Genomic DNA, 14,761 nt, shown 5'->3' with positions numbered 1-14,761 from the left:
CTTCTAAAACACAAGAATAAAGAGCTGTCTTTGAATGTAAATACAGTGAATGGTTAAACTTTAGTTTCTGCAAATATGCCAAGGGAACAAGAGCCACTCCCGCATTATGTGTATAATTACTTCGTTTTCTTGGTTAGTTTTCTCTGATTGATTTTCATACCAATGTATTGCTCCGTTGCTCCTGAGATCGAGGCTCTAAACTTTATCCTATACTAAAACCAAAACCCAGCCAGTCAAACTCATGATGGATGGCTGACATTCTTCATTTCTCACTGGTTGATGAAGCCATAGGTGAACATGTCTAATGTCCAAAATCTGGCTCCGCTTTTACGATCATTCCTGCTTACTCTCATATACTGGCATTACATTTACTCTTCGGATCCCAGGACTGATGTCATCATTGATGGGAAGCACACATTAGTCCTTTTGCTCTCCCACCTGTCAATCAGACTCAGACTGTCTTCTTACCTTTCACCCTCATAGTGTCCCAAGTCATCCTGCTTCAACATTTGCCTAGTGGTTTGCAGCTGCTGAACCCTTTTGAACCCTTCTCTTTCAGAAGAACTGAAAGTCTCCCTGATAGATGTAGTCCTAATTCTGAGCACTATACTTGACACACACAGATTTTTCAACTGTGGTCATCAGATTCTCCCATTCATTTGCTCAGGAAGTAGCTTTGAAAGCTTTCCCAAAGTCATAGCCCATTCCCAGCTCCAGAAGTGCAGTGTGAGCATACAAAGCCCTACTCTGACAGCGCTTACCTTCCTGGGTAGCAGGGAGACACGAATGCCTATTAATCAAGCCACGTGAAACTGCTGATATTTGAGCATATGAGTTCGAGAAAAGTGGCGATTTCATGTGGTCTAACCTAATACATCATAAGTCGTGTGGAGATAATGAACACATTGGTACAGTAATGGTGTTTGATAGTTTCTGAGCCATGTTATACTTAGAAGGTCTTTGGTTTAAGCTTATTATACTTTAAAATGATCAATGACTTTCAAAATCACAAACATTGAGTTTTGTCTATCAGACACATAGAATGTAATAATGCTCTAATGATATCTAAAATAGCATATGACCTTATGGTGCTTGAGTATGTGTGTATGCATGTGTGTGCCCATATATATGTGACCATTAGTGCATGTGAGTGTGTGTGTTTATGTGTGTGTTTATGTGGCAGTGCCAGACTTTTGCTTTGAAGGTAGAAATTTTTACCTTACCTTCAAGTCCTATAGAATCATAGCATGTCTGGTTCCTATGTCTGGGGCTAGGATGTGGTTATGGCAAAACACACACACACACACACACACACACAGACACACACATACACATATGCGCACACATACACACACACACACACACACACACACACACACACACCATTGTTCTCCTTACAAACATTTGCAATGATTCCACTAAGCCACACTGCTACTTGGGAAGAATGACTTGGGAGCACGGTAAACCAAGGGAAATGGGATCAGACATTTGATCTTTCTCCCCTCCTGGTTCTCCTAGCTGGGGAATGGATAGAGATATCACTGATAATATTGCAAGTGGCAAGTGTGACCTTTGTCTCCTCAGACCTCTGTCTATTCAGAGATTGTTTGAGTCACAACTGCATCCTCTGCAGAGTGGCCATCTCATGCATTTCTGTGTCTGGGGACACTGAAAGGGACATGCTTCCCTCCAGCAGGCACATTCGCTACATGTTTTCTCACAGCCTGTTCTTAGAATATCCAGTTTTGACAGCACATAGACTGAGTATGTATGGGAAAGTGTCAAAAAAAGTGCTAACATTTCCACTAGTTCAGATCATTAATTTTCTCAAGGAATAACTAAATACGATGATGTGATTTTTTTTTTTTGAAAAAAGAAAGCTCTCCTACACTGCCCTGTATGGTTTTATTTTCAGTGCTATTTGTCCCTAATGTGCTTCCCTTTCTCACTTTATGTTATTTTTCCAGTTCATATCAATGCTATATGAGAAAAAATAGTGTGCGTGTGTGTATGTGTGTGTGTGTGCCAGCATAGGTACATGTGTGTATGCATGCCAGTATGGGTACATGTGTGTATGGAAGAATGACGTTAGATGTAGTTTGTCTACTTTACACCTTTTAAAAATCATTACTAAATTATTTTAAGTAGTTTTACCTTTATATATTCGTATGTGTGCACGCGTGCGTGTGCGTCCCTGAGCCCCACATGCAGACAAAGAGGTGAGAGGACTGCTTGCTGGAGTGAGTCCTCTCCCTTCTCCGTGTGGGTCCCCAGGATGGAACTCAGTCTGCCTGCTTTGGCAGCAGGCGCCTTTACCCTGCTTGCTGTCTCCTTAGCCCCATCTCTATCTTTTAAGACTGGGCCTTTCATTGAACCAGAACTCACTAGTTCAGTCCAGCACACTCCAGACAGAGACCGCCTGTCTCCAGCCCTCCCTCAGCACTCAGGTTCCAGGTGTGAGTCACCCCTCCCCGTGTTTTTCTGGGGTGAAGGATCTGAATCGAGGTCCCTCATCCTTTGCTGAAGGCAGGGCGTTCTGAACCATAGCCCCAGCCTTAGTCATTCTGTATGTTTTAAATGATAAAGAACACGACGCTGTGCGGTAGGTAGCGTTGGCTTGAATTAGAAAAGACCATGAAAGACACCGGAAACACAGGAGAATCAAACAAAGAGGAGCTGCCAGCCAGAGGACTGTTGGGGGTCTGTCTCACCGCAGTCCTGGAGGTGCGGTCTAGGGCCTGGCTTTGGAGGGTAGCTTATTGAACTTGACTGAAGACCAAGGCTACAGAATCCTATCTGAAACTGTTTAACAGCTCTGGATAGGTTTGCAGAGACATCTCACCAGCTAAACACCAGGTCTGTGCCAGAGACCACGGGGTCCTGCACTATAGAGAATATTTTTTTCCATTGTACATATTGGCAAACTGTGTACGAATGTCTGACAAATGACAGAACTAGCATTCAGAGCCAGATTTTCACCTGGAAAATGTGGCCACCGCCCTCTATGACTGTCAGGGCGGTGTTCTGCACAGAAAGCTTTAGCCTTTGCAAGCCTGTTAGGATTCTCTTTCAGAATCAGTGCTGTCTCTGCAGTGGTTTGAATCTGGAATGTTCTGCACAGGCTCATTATTCAGCACTTGCATCCAGGTTGGAGGCACTTTTCTAGAATGTGACAAGGCATAATCTAGCTGGGGAAGTAGGCGACAAAGGGCAGATTTTTCCCATGTGTTGTTTCTGTTCATTTCTGGATTTCCTCCCTGCTTCTTGGTCCTGTGAGCGGCTTGGTTCAGTCACACACTTCCACCACCACAATGAAGCGGCTCCACTGTGCCTTTACTGCCACGGTGGACTAAAGCCACGAGCCCAAACAGATCTTTGTGTGTGTTGTTTCTGCTTTGTCAGAGTGCTGCAAAACACACGCTCTGCTGCGTCCTGTCCCAGGTTTGCTCGGGGTCATTTCATTCTTTTCTTCCCGCGTTGTCAAGGACTTAAGGCCTTCTGGAATTTCTGACTTTGTCCCCCCGCCCCCCAGTCGGCCACTTGTCATCGAGTAGCCGGATAGAGGAAACTGCACGTGTGTGAAGACCTTCTCCACACCCCGCCTCCCACCCTCCCGCAGCATCCTCCAACATTCTTGCATCATTAATTGAAATATTTACAGTTAATATTTTCCCAAGAGCAGGAACTGAGTGTGTCTGTGTGTGTGTGTGGGGGGGTGGGTGCCTCCAGTGAGCTCGTCTTTGACCACAGTGCTGGACCTCTGCCTTATTTTTTTTTTTTTGCTGTCGCCTCTCACAGGAGACAAATGTCACATCCACACGAGCCTCTGGCATTTCTTTTGAAACTAGACATGACTGGTTGTAACTCACATGTAAATATGACATGTTCAGTGTCTTAAATGCAAGATGTGTCCACTGTGGGGGCATGACCTCACAGCGGGTCACCTAACCGAATTGGGGGGGCACTGTAAAATATTTGGCTATAGTATAAGATTTCTGAACATGCAACAACCAGGACATTCCAAATCGAACATGTGATGAATCTGGGTGCGTTTGCAGCGACTGGCCGTGCTGCGTGGTGCTACCCTGGTTCTGAGCACACAGCAGTAAGGTCCACTGTACATGCCATGCCGATCAGTCTCAACAGTTTGCCTGAGATTTAAGACTGCTATGTGCTGCGAACTGTACTGTTTCATGGAACAAAATTTTCTACTCTTAAAGAAACAGAATTTTCAGTTATGTAAAACAAAGACCTTGAATATTTTCTCACTATTATTCCCTCATCCCATCATTATTAGTAGTACTTGGATTACATTGTGTTAGTATTTGATTTTAAAATTTGCTATTTGAGTTGCTGACTTGAGTTTCATAAAAAAAAAATCATCAAATGAATTTTGGCTTGAATTTGGGCAGAATTTCCAACAATATCTGAAATGGCCTAAGCATACTTCTGTGGTTTTGTGTTACATATTTATGTGAAACAGAATTTTCGACTTTGGTGATTCTAATCCCAAACCACCCATGAACTCCGTAGAAGGTTGTAGATACTCTACAGTTTCAAATACTTACAAGATCTAATCTCTGTGTGAAAACTAAACAAACTTGCCTATCTCCTTACTATGGAAATCTACTTTTGTCTTTAATAAGCGGTAAAAATCTTACGTATGATGACAAAGAATTGTTTTCAAACACAATCTTAACTTATCAGTAAGTCCTTGACTTGTATTATCGATTTTATATACTTACATATTTGATGCTGTAAAATGATAAAAGGGATTACCAATGGAAAAACTTGAAGAAACCATACTTAAACAATTGGAAGGGTAAACTATAGTGTATAGAAACAATAAATCATCACATACTAAGAGCTTTAGGTGTGCAAGCATTATGTGTAAGTTAGTCTGTTCTGTAGGTTCTGCAGATGGCACGGGATAGACACCACTGGCACATTTTCCAGATGACGCCACGAAGGTGCAAAGAGTTCCAGAGTTGCATGATGCATATGGAGGAAAAGCAGAAAGTGGGGTCGGAACTCCGGTCTTTGCCTTCCTGGTTTATCATCTCAGTCATTCCACTGGCTTGGCTCCCCCCCCCCCCCAGGGCTGGAAAGAGGCCTGCCTTCACAAACAAAGCAGATAAGTCCTAAGGCTTGAGGCTAGACACTGGGAAATTCTTAAACCCTTTGAAACAAATGAAAGAGAGGTACAGAGACTCAAGCAGTTATTTTGCGCAGAAAGACACTTGTCTTTGAATTATTTACATTAGTGAAATGGTCTCATATTTATTTTAATAGTCTAGCTCAGAACACCTTATAAGAACACTTGCTGCTTATTCTAATCCCCTTTGAGCTGTTTTGGGAATGTCTTACAGCATTTTGTAGACTGGAGATCACCAAATAAGTTATTTTCACGCGCTCTTCTCTCTCTCTCTCTCTCTCTCTCTCTCTCTCTCTCTCTCTCTCTCTCTCTCAAAGTAAATCAGATCAAATCAAGCATTGGGATAAGTCTAAGGAGACTGACGGTAGGATTTTATAGCCCATATTACAGTGTTGCTGAAGGATGATGTTTGGAGTGTGCCTCAGAACTCTCTTTGTTGCTTCTCTGATGTGCCCAGAACGCTCCACATGTGCCTACCTGAATGGAGTGATTCTCTTACGTGCCTCCTCTAGAAATGGCACTTTGCTGTAGTGTAGCCTGGGGAGTCATGGTGCACAGTGTCAGGAACCACGCTACTCCAAAAGCAAGATCTTCATGGATTCCCAAGGATGTGCTCTTGTGTGCAGGCTTGCCGTCGCTGTGATACTTCACAGAGGTCCCGCAGAGAGTCCTTACTTTGCAAACATCTTTAGAAAGGGGACCATGAAGATCAGAAAAGCAGAAAGAAACTCTTGACAATGTTCATAGAGCTGTCTAAGGAACAGCAATAACAATCAAAGGGGGGAAGGTTGATGTTGAAAACTCAGTTAACCGTGTGCTTGGACAACCATCATTGTGCGTTCCAACACCAGTACCAAAGCAACCCAAAAGGAGTAGTGCCTTGGTCTATGGCCCTCATGGATTACAGTGACCTGGTATTTCTTTCAGACAGTGCAAAGATTCAGCGTGGTAGTTAGTGATAAAATGGACCTTGAAAGTCATCTAGTATAAATACTTCTTATCAAGGGACAGCAAAGGACGCTGTGAAATGCAGTCACATTGCTAGTTCCAGATACAGGAAGTGAACAAGATTCTTCTGCTTCTGGCTGAGTCTTCTTTCAGTTATGCCATGCTGGATCGGCGTTTACCCTTGTCTGCTGTGGGCATTCGGTAGTTCTGGACGCTATCGAGTTTAGACATTGTTATGTCCTGTAGAGGTATCTATCAGCATGATCATCCATGGATGGAATGGAGGCACTGTGTGCAAGACCGAGCTGGACCTAAGAGAGACTCTGAAGAGCTCAAGATGTAGCCATGCACTTTAAAGTTTTATCATTGAAAGTAATCATTTGTACAACCCCCCGAATAGCATGGTCTAAAGAAAATCAGGCTTGTATCAGACAGTCACTTGGGTGTGTTTGAACTTCGTGGAAAACTCAATTTTTCTTGGAATGTCTATAAATAGGAGTTTTTAAAATGCTAAAGAATACAAACAATTATGCTTTCTTAGGGTAATGAGAGAAAATAAATTTTCATGATAAGGAGATAGATGTAGGTATGCACGTAGATGCTAAGCATACAAGCATAAATAACCCAACACAGTAGGGTAGACACTTTATATAAGTTAATAGCATGGCAAGCTCCTGAGAAGATAAGACTCTTCTAATGGGTATCATTTCTTCTGTTTTTAAGGAAATTTTAAAGAGTCTAAAGTTGAGAATTCATTCTGATAAATGCCATCATACTTCAAAAGCAAATGTGGTTTTCTCCTATTTAACACAATTTATCAAATATTTGCTGCTGATTTGACTTCCAGCTTTGATTACCTAAGATTGGAGGCAGTTAAGATGCTGCCTCCAGTCACAATAATAGAGACCTTGGTAGCTGGGACTGTTCCAAGCTCCCTGGTCTTGAGATGGTCTTGGGAAGAACTCTCTCCTCCACCAGCGTTCACGCCACTGCCATACTCTCCAACAGAGCCCAGATTGCTGCCCAGCTCCTTGGAGAGAGGCCAGAGCATTTGTCAGGAACTGAAAAGTTTTGGAGCCTGTTCGAGGACTTTCTGGTACACAAAGTATTGGCTGGAAATGTGGTAAGTATTAAATGGGATGTTAATTTTCATGAATATTTCCTCATGATTGTAGCTTGTGGTCATTGAGCAATTTAGCAATCACCATGTGGTCTGTTGGACATACAGCCTGGGTGAAGTTCAAAAAATTAGCAGCCAGACAGTGGGGAGAATGCCAAACTCAAATTCATGTGTTTTCTTTTTTTTTCCCTTCTTACCCCCATAGATGGATTTTTCTTCATTAAAGCTTTAGGTGCCACCATGCGCCTGGAATATGTGTCTATCTCCCATACCAATGTTCTTACATTTTCACAATTCCCAGACTTGTATACAAGCTCTAAGATTTATTAGTCAGTGAATCTCTGCTCATTCAGTCTTTGCTTCTTCACACAGGATACACTGCATTCCCGATTCCAAAAGCACTTATTCACAGGTTCAGGAAATACTCCATTCCATTCTTCACAGTGAGAGATGGTTTAAAAAGTGATAGTCTAGTAAGGGAAGAAACTCTAATGCAAGGCCAAACGAGAACGATGATTGTTTATTTAATGTTATTTCTACCTTAGTTTTTCCTTCTACTTTTCCTACATCATCTGCTCTCAGTTAGCTTTTGTAACACCACTGAGGCATTCTAGGGCAGGTCCTCTTTAAAAATCTCTTCTCCAAACCACTGCCTTAGAGAGGAAATTAAATTGTTCGGGATTGTGCAGCTAAGACTGAAATAGGCCCTAGCCAGATCCTCCTTCCCGGACTGCACTTCCCCACCTCAGTTACCACATAGCACCACCAGGAATGTGTTGACAAGTTTCACAAGGTTTTCGACAATTATCTCTCTGTATGTTTAATAAACCATAGCAAAGAAGGTTTCTGTGCCCACTGACTTACATTAAAATATGCTTTCTTGAGCAGAGAATACGTAGAAGTATTCCATGTGCTCTAAGATTTATGACACACCAACAGTTTATTTTCTAGGTGCATCCTCTGTGGCACATTAAAAAGCAAACGGTGTCTGACATCTCCTTGGTGAAAGCTTACCTGTCTCCCCTCTTCTGTGGTTCACCCTGTCACCCTTTGTGTTAAGAGCAGCCACTTAACAGATTCTTTTCAACTGTTCTTACCATTTAATCATCAACCATCGCAGATAGATGTCAAACTTGTCAAGATTGTCCACCATTGGTTTGAAGAAGGGATGCCCTTGACACCTGATGCTGCCTTCTGAGAATTAAATATTGAATGAATCAGAAGTTGATTTTTAAATATTTGACTTATAAATTTCATTTATGAATTTGTATGACCCAGGGAGAATTATACATATAATTAATATTATTATTGTAAAGTGCACATGTCTGCTTTATAAGCTTTATTTAAAATATATATTCATGTAGAAAATATGTAACCATCTTATTTTATTAATAATGTCAAAAAGTAAATTGATCTACAAATAGTTCCCTTACTGAAGCACTTAAGAGAGCTAACTATGATGATGAGATTTGATATACACTTTTATGCACTTCTTTTTCAGAATATAAAACTGAGACATGAACCTGACCAAGTCCCTTCTACGAGGCTTGTATAAACAGCTCATTTGTCTGTCTTAACAGTTTTTGACACTCTGGTCTAGAAGTTCTTTGAGATGTTGTGACAGATATAATGGAGTTTTCTTCTCTTAGGAGAATACCTTGTCTGATGTTCACATGTTTAACCTGTGGTTATAATGTTTACATATTTAACTTTCGGTCTCCAGCATCTACCCAGTCTGATGTTCACATATTTCACTTGTGGTCTCCAGCATCCACCTAGTATAATGTTTATATGTTTAACCTACGGTGTCCAGCATCCACCTGGTCTGATGTTCACATGTTTAACCTGTGGTTTCTGGCATTCACCTAATCTGATGTTCACACGCTTAACCTGTGGTCTCCAGCATCCTCACAATTTGCCTGTTATCGGTCTTAAGCTGCAATGCATGATAGGAAAGCACAGATGTTCTGTCTTAAATGGGGGGGAGGATGGTTAATGAGCTTTGAGTGAGTTCGTATACGTAAATTATGGGGGAGAAGGCTATTTACAAAGAATAAATCTGACTTACACATTTCAGGACCCTGGTTTCCACTTTCTCTGGGGTTTCGAAGCGGGCTCTAAAGTGTTGAAGTTCCCTGACGAGTCCAGAGTTACTCTCCAGTAAAAACAAGAAGACGCCCATGAAAGCATAAATCCGAGCTGGATTAGCAGTGTTTAGTTTGGGATGACGGAGGAGAAGAGCTTTCTGGTTGTGCAAGTGAGATAAGTGTTTTTTGTTCGTGTTTGTCAAGGATGACCTATACGCAAACTACAAAAGGACTTTGCCTTTTTCTTGGCGCTGGCTTGTGTTCCTGGGAGCTTCACGGCATTCCGTCCTGAAGCAGCACAGACGAGTTGATTTTTATTTTATGTTGTGCTTGTGAGGCATTAGCATGATGTTCTAACACTTGTAAATGAATACAGCTCTTGCCTAATCTGTCATTTTAATGCCTTATAGATTTTATTTCACTCGATGTTGTACCAGATTCTCAATAATAATAATCAACAGCTTTGTTGTTCTCTGGCAGAAATTAAATTTCTGCAGTGAGTGTGCAACTAATAAAAAATGTTGCTTGAGGAAACAAAGAATAAATATGATGAATCATAAAAGTTGGGGGGAGGCCTTGCTCCTAGATGGAAGACAATTACGGACCGAGTGGCGAATGTGTCTGATTCTCATCTTGTCAACAGCTTAATAACCCTCCGAAAGTCTTTAGCCACAGTGCTTATGTCTGCGCATTAACCTCACGGACTTGGTGTTTTCCGTGATTTCATTTGGAAGCATTAGAATAAAAGGTGCGGTACTAAGACGGCCGTTCTCTTTGCTGTGCGCCCCAGATAAGTTTTGCTCACAGCTGCCAGTTTGCACTCTCACATACCTTTTATCTTGTCCCCTGTCACAAGCCATCCAGAAGAGCAGCATTAAAGGCAGCGGTGTGGGACTCGGAGTATTGGCAAAGGCTGTAAAGTGGAAAATAAACAGTGTGTCTATCACCAGGCTACAAGAACGCAGCCCCCATAGCTCGGAAATGACAGTCCGTGGCAAGCAACTAATTGGTCACCAGCTTTGGAAGAAATATATTCTTCCAGACCTCTGTCACTTGCCATGTTCTTTAAACTCATGAAAAAAAAAAAAAACCACCAGGTTGAAGTGTTGGCACTAACCTCCGAAGGAAAGAAAATGGAGAGCTAAGGCTGCAGGGCTGAGTGAGCGCTTTGGAGACCCAGTGATTGGAGCCATTCACTGCTAAGAAGAAAGGCTTTCCTGTAAAACAACAGACTTGCCCATTGTGCACAGGGACCCTGTGAGGTGAACGCGAGGTGTGTGATGAATGCGGGATGTCACAGAACATCTTCCTGAGAGAGAATTTAATGTGGGGACTGAGTCTCCATGTGCCCCTCGCCCCTTTTGTCTATCTTGGTGCGGTTGTGACGCTGGTGAGTTTCAGGAGAGCAAGAGAAAACTTGTTCATATCCTAAGAGAAGGGTGTCTGAAACACCTGTTATTTAAATGTGTGCCTCCAATCAGCCTAACTTGGTTAATGATGCTTTCGTGTGTCAGACTAAAGTCCAGCATCCTCGTCAGACTAACCATTTGGTCATCTTAGGAACACAGATGCATATACGCCAGGAGCTGGGGGGGCTAGCAGCTTTAGAAACCAAACACTGCTGCTGTGGTGCTGAGCCTCGCATCTGCTGGCATGAGTGGACCTTAGCGGGCCCCAGACCTCTAGAGTTGTACCCTTTCGTTTATTGGCGTATGTGCATTGTGCAAGAGTTCACTGGTCTCTTCAGATTCTTACACAAGTACAAAGCGACAACAGGGGAAATCACATAAGAGTTGACTAAAAGCCGTGCTGTGACTTGAATGTGAAATGTCCCTTGAAGGCTCCTGCTGTTTCTAGAGGTAGTATTGTTTGGGGAGGCTATGGGAACTCTGGGACCTGTAGACAGCCTGCTGAGCATGGGGGCTCATGTCTATAATTCTATCACTCAGAGCTGAAGCAGAAATATTGTGAGTCTGGTGTGATCTTGAACTACTACAGTAAGATCTATTGTCAGAGGGTGGAGGGGGAAGAGGGAGAGAAAGCAAGTCTTCCAGTCTTCCTTTCTTCTCTCCTTGGGCTTGGGGTAGGGCGACAGACTCCCTGGCTGCTCCTCTGGACTTCTCTGTCATTTTCTTTCACAGGCGAATACTCCTCTAAATTCCTTGCACATCAAGTTCTATCTTGGCACTGGTTTCTGGAAGATCTTAAAATTCACATTTTTAACATAATAATCAAATTCACATTGTTTTCACCATTCAATGGTTGCCAAATAGTGTGTTGCTTAGATCTCTCATTTAATCCCCTCAAATCGCAAGAGATATTGGCTGAGTTTTGTAAGCAATGCCCCTAAGAGGAGGCTGAGGTTAGCCTGGGGGACATGGGGAGACCCTGTGTCAAGCAAAACAACATAACAACAGGGAGCAGACAACAAAACCCGAGGAATCACCCTTCTTTAGAGGAGGGACATCATCTATAGGGCAGTAGATTGCAGAGTTACCACATGAAGAACATTCTGTTCTGTTTTTCCCACGCAGCTCATGGCCACTAAACCATCACCTTCTTGAAGTAACTGGAAGGAGTTCTCCTTTCCAAGACACATTAATAACAGAAATTGCCTCTGTGTGCCCTTGGCCATGACCATGCTGGAAAAGGAAGTCGTTACTCAGGTATTGTATGGCTTTGACGTTGGGAGACAGTGAGTTTCTACTCTGGAAATGGCTAGTGTGCAGACTCTGTTTTCTCTCGGGAACCCAGTCACCCAAAGGTGCCTTGGTTCCTGGTGCTTCCAGGTTGAGCCACGACTTTCAGCAGGGCAATGTGAGCCTGCGTGTGTGTGTGTGTGTGTGTGTGTGTGTGTGTGTGTGTGTGTGTGTGAGTGTGTGTGTGTGTGTGGGGGTGGGGGCTCAAGAAGCTGCGTTTCTGAGTTTCTACCCCGCCTACCACCTGTAACTTGGAGCATTGTCAGGGAAGCCCGGAGGTCAGAACGGAGTATTTATAAGAAAATGAGAAATAAATAAATAAATGTTCCTCTTTCAAGGTTTCTGTTTGCCAGTGTTTGCTAGACAAAGTAGAGTCTCCCCAGCACAAGTCCTCAGCTCAAGAGCACCACTTGCCAGCAGTTATTTCATGGGCTTTCACCCAGCCTTCTCGCTCAGAGAAAGGAAAAAAGAGGAATTTATCCACTCGAAGTGAGCTTTTTTTGCTAAACTTGTGTCTTTGCCTTGTTTGTCATGTTAATTACATCCCAAACAAGGCCTTTCAGAGAATTCTGCAATCAAACTCTAAAGCCCCATCAGATGGACAATGGCTTTTAAAGTGAACTGATTTTTCAAGTAATAATGAACTTCAAAGTATATTTACCTCGAAATAAATGCTCTGTACTGTTCCTGCTCTTCACTCCTTTGTGACCTGGTACGCAGAGGTCTTTATTCTTTTGCTCTTTAGTTCCTGTACCTATAGGGGAAGAAAATGCCTCCTCCTGTAGGGAATATGTAGATTGTTCTGTATGCCAAGCATCTGATTCCTATTAATATTTGTTCAATGAATAAGCAGATCTTGCAGTTTGACCATTCTTTCATACTCATATTTTAAATTTGTATGCAAGAGAAGGGTTTGTTTGAATGCTCTTTGCTGAAGGACACCTGTGGTTTCAGAGCTCCCCGCCCCCCGCGCCCCCAGCCCAGGGAAGCAGTTTTCTCCACTCTGGCAGAATCTATGGTTGCCAACTGAGTGGGCACAGTGTATATGAAAATGTAAGGAAAACAAAGGAGGGAAGGATGACTTTGACCCTTCAAAGCATTGGTAAAAAAAAAAAAAAATCCATAGTTTCCTAGTCAATGGCAATGGAGGACTGACCGTCTAAGAGTTACTCACTTTCTGGTGTTAGTTTGTATTAAGATGGCAAGATGGCCATGGTACAAAATCTCTTGAGAGTTCAAATAACGATCAAGTTATTAAAATTCTGCTGCAGAATCTGTTGGTGGTGGCTGTGCTGTGATTATGGTGAGAATCCCCTTTTCTGCTGGAATGACATCATGATTCCTTTCCAGCTTGGCTTCCCTGCTTATGAACACTGATAAGGGAGTCCTACAGGAACACACAGAAGCTTACCAGGAAACACAAATTAAGAGGATGGCCAGGTATTGTAAGACCATCTGACTTAGTTGTACATACATGGATTTCAAGATTATTCATTCGAGATGATGCAGTGGTTTGAATGAAAATGCCCCCCATAGGCTCATATGTTTCACTAGCTGGTCCCCAGTTGTGGAACTGTTTGAGAAGGATTAGGGCGTGGCCTTGTTGGAAGATGTCACTGGGAGAGCATTTTGAAGTTTCAGATTCCCACACTAACCACAGTGTCATTGCGGCTCTGCCTGCTGCCTGCAGATCAGGTTGTAAAGCTCTCAGCTCCAGCTCCAGTGCTATACCTGGCTGCCCCTTGCCATGGTGATAATGGGCTGTCTCTCCAAGGCTGTAAGCAAGCCCCAAATAAATGTGTTCTTTATAAGTAATCCTGTGGTCACAGTGTCTCTTCTTACCAGCAGAATAGTGACCATGGACAACGTAAGAGTACAAAGAACTTTATTTCATTAAAATAAGAAAAAAAACTCATGTTAGAGGGCGAGGGACTTACCTGCCTCTTGTCCAACCTTTAGTGTGGACCTTGGGAGAGTTTCTGCTGGGTGTAAATGCACAATTCTTCCACCTACTGCATCACAGTTCTGCTTTGTGGCATCTGTATATGAACATCCATCATATGTGTTCCTACTGCTATAAACCAACAACCTACTAGATACACAGGTGGTGAAGTAGTGTTTTGTTCTGGGCACTAGAGATACCCAGAAAAAGACAGCAAGGAAGGTCGCTAGTGTCAAATGTATAAATTTTATCAGCAATCTCATTTGTATGTCTTAGAGAGTCATCTCCAGAATGAGGAGAACACAGGAAAGGGTTGGTTGCAAAGTTCATACTTGGAAAGAATAGGCCAATAGATGATATTAAATCTAATTATATTAAATTTAAATGAGTAATCATGCTCAATATTGAATATGTGAACTCCTATGTCTCTAATATGGATTGTGTGCTTATATGTGATATGTGTGAATATGTATGTCCACGTTTGGAGGTCAGAGGGTAACGTTTCTGTTTTTTTCTTGGCTAAATCACTTACTGGCATGGAACTCAATAGCTAGACTCTGCTGGATGGCCAAGGAGCCCCAGAAATCTGCTCCTAACTCCCCAGCATTCAGATAACTTCCAAGTACAAATCCCTACATTTGGGTTCTGGAATGAAACTCACTTTTTGTCTTTACAAAGCAAGTGCCTTACTGTCTGAGTCATCTCCCCATCCCCACATGTATGTTAAATATGTGCTAAAATCCCAAAACATATTGAGAGATGGATTTGGGGGCAACCATTATATTGAATAGTTGATGAACAACTGGATAT

The 14,761-nt window shown here is 42.5% G+C and overlaps 1 long non-coding RNA gene across 5 annotated transcripts in view; it reads left to right on the top strand.

Annotated features, from left to right (window-relative positions):
• The window catches only part of LOC125401168 (uncharacterized), a 478,609-nt gene that overhangs the window by 450,760 nt on the left and 13,088 nt on the right, over window positions 1–14,761 (top strand). For 3 of the 5 annotated variants that reach the window (XR_015738615.1, XR_015738617.1, XR_015738614.1), the window contains 4 exons: window positions 7,112–7,226; window positions 8,725–9,480; window positions 11,845–11,976; window positions 13,360–13,449. This is a non-coding gene — a long non-coding RNA (uncharacterized LOC125401168). The remainder of the gene's footprint in view (window positions 1–7,111; window positions 7,227–8,724; window positions 9,481–11,844; window positions 11,977–13,359; window positions 13,450–14,761) is intronic. The other 2 variants (XR_015738613.1, XR_015738616.1) reach the window with 2 other exon arrangements.

This window comes from Myodes glareolus, chromosome 8 (assembly GCF_982192425.1).
Source record: "Myodes glareolus chromosome 8, mMyoGla1.1, whole genome shotgun sequence".
Taxonomy (NCBI): Eukaryota; Metazoa; Chordata; class Mammalia; order Rodentia; family Cricetidae; genus Myodes; species Myodes glareolus.
Note: the sequence above shows the minus strand (reverse complement) of the source record. Positions and strands in the feature narration are given on the sequence as shown.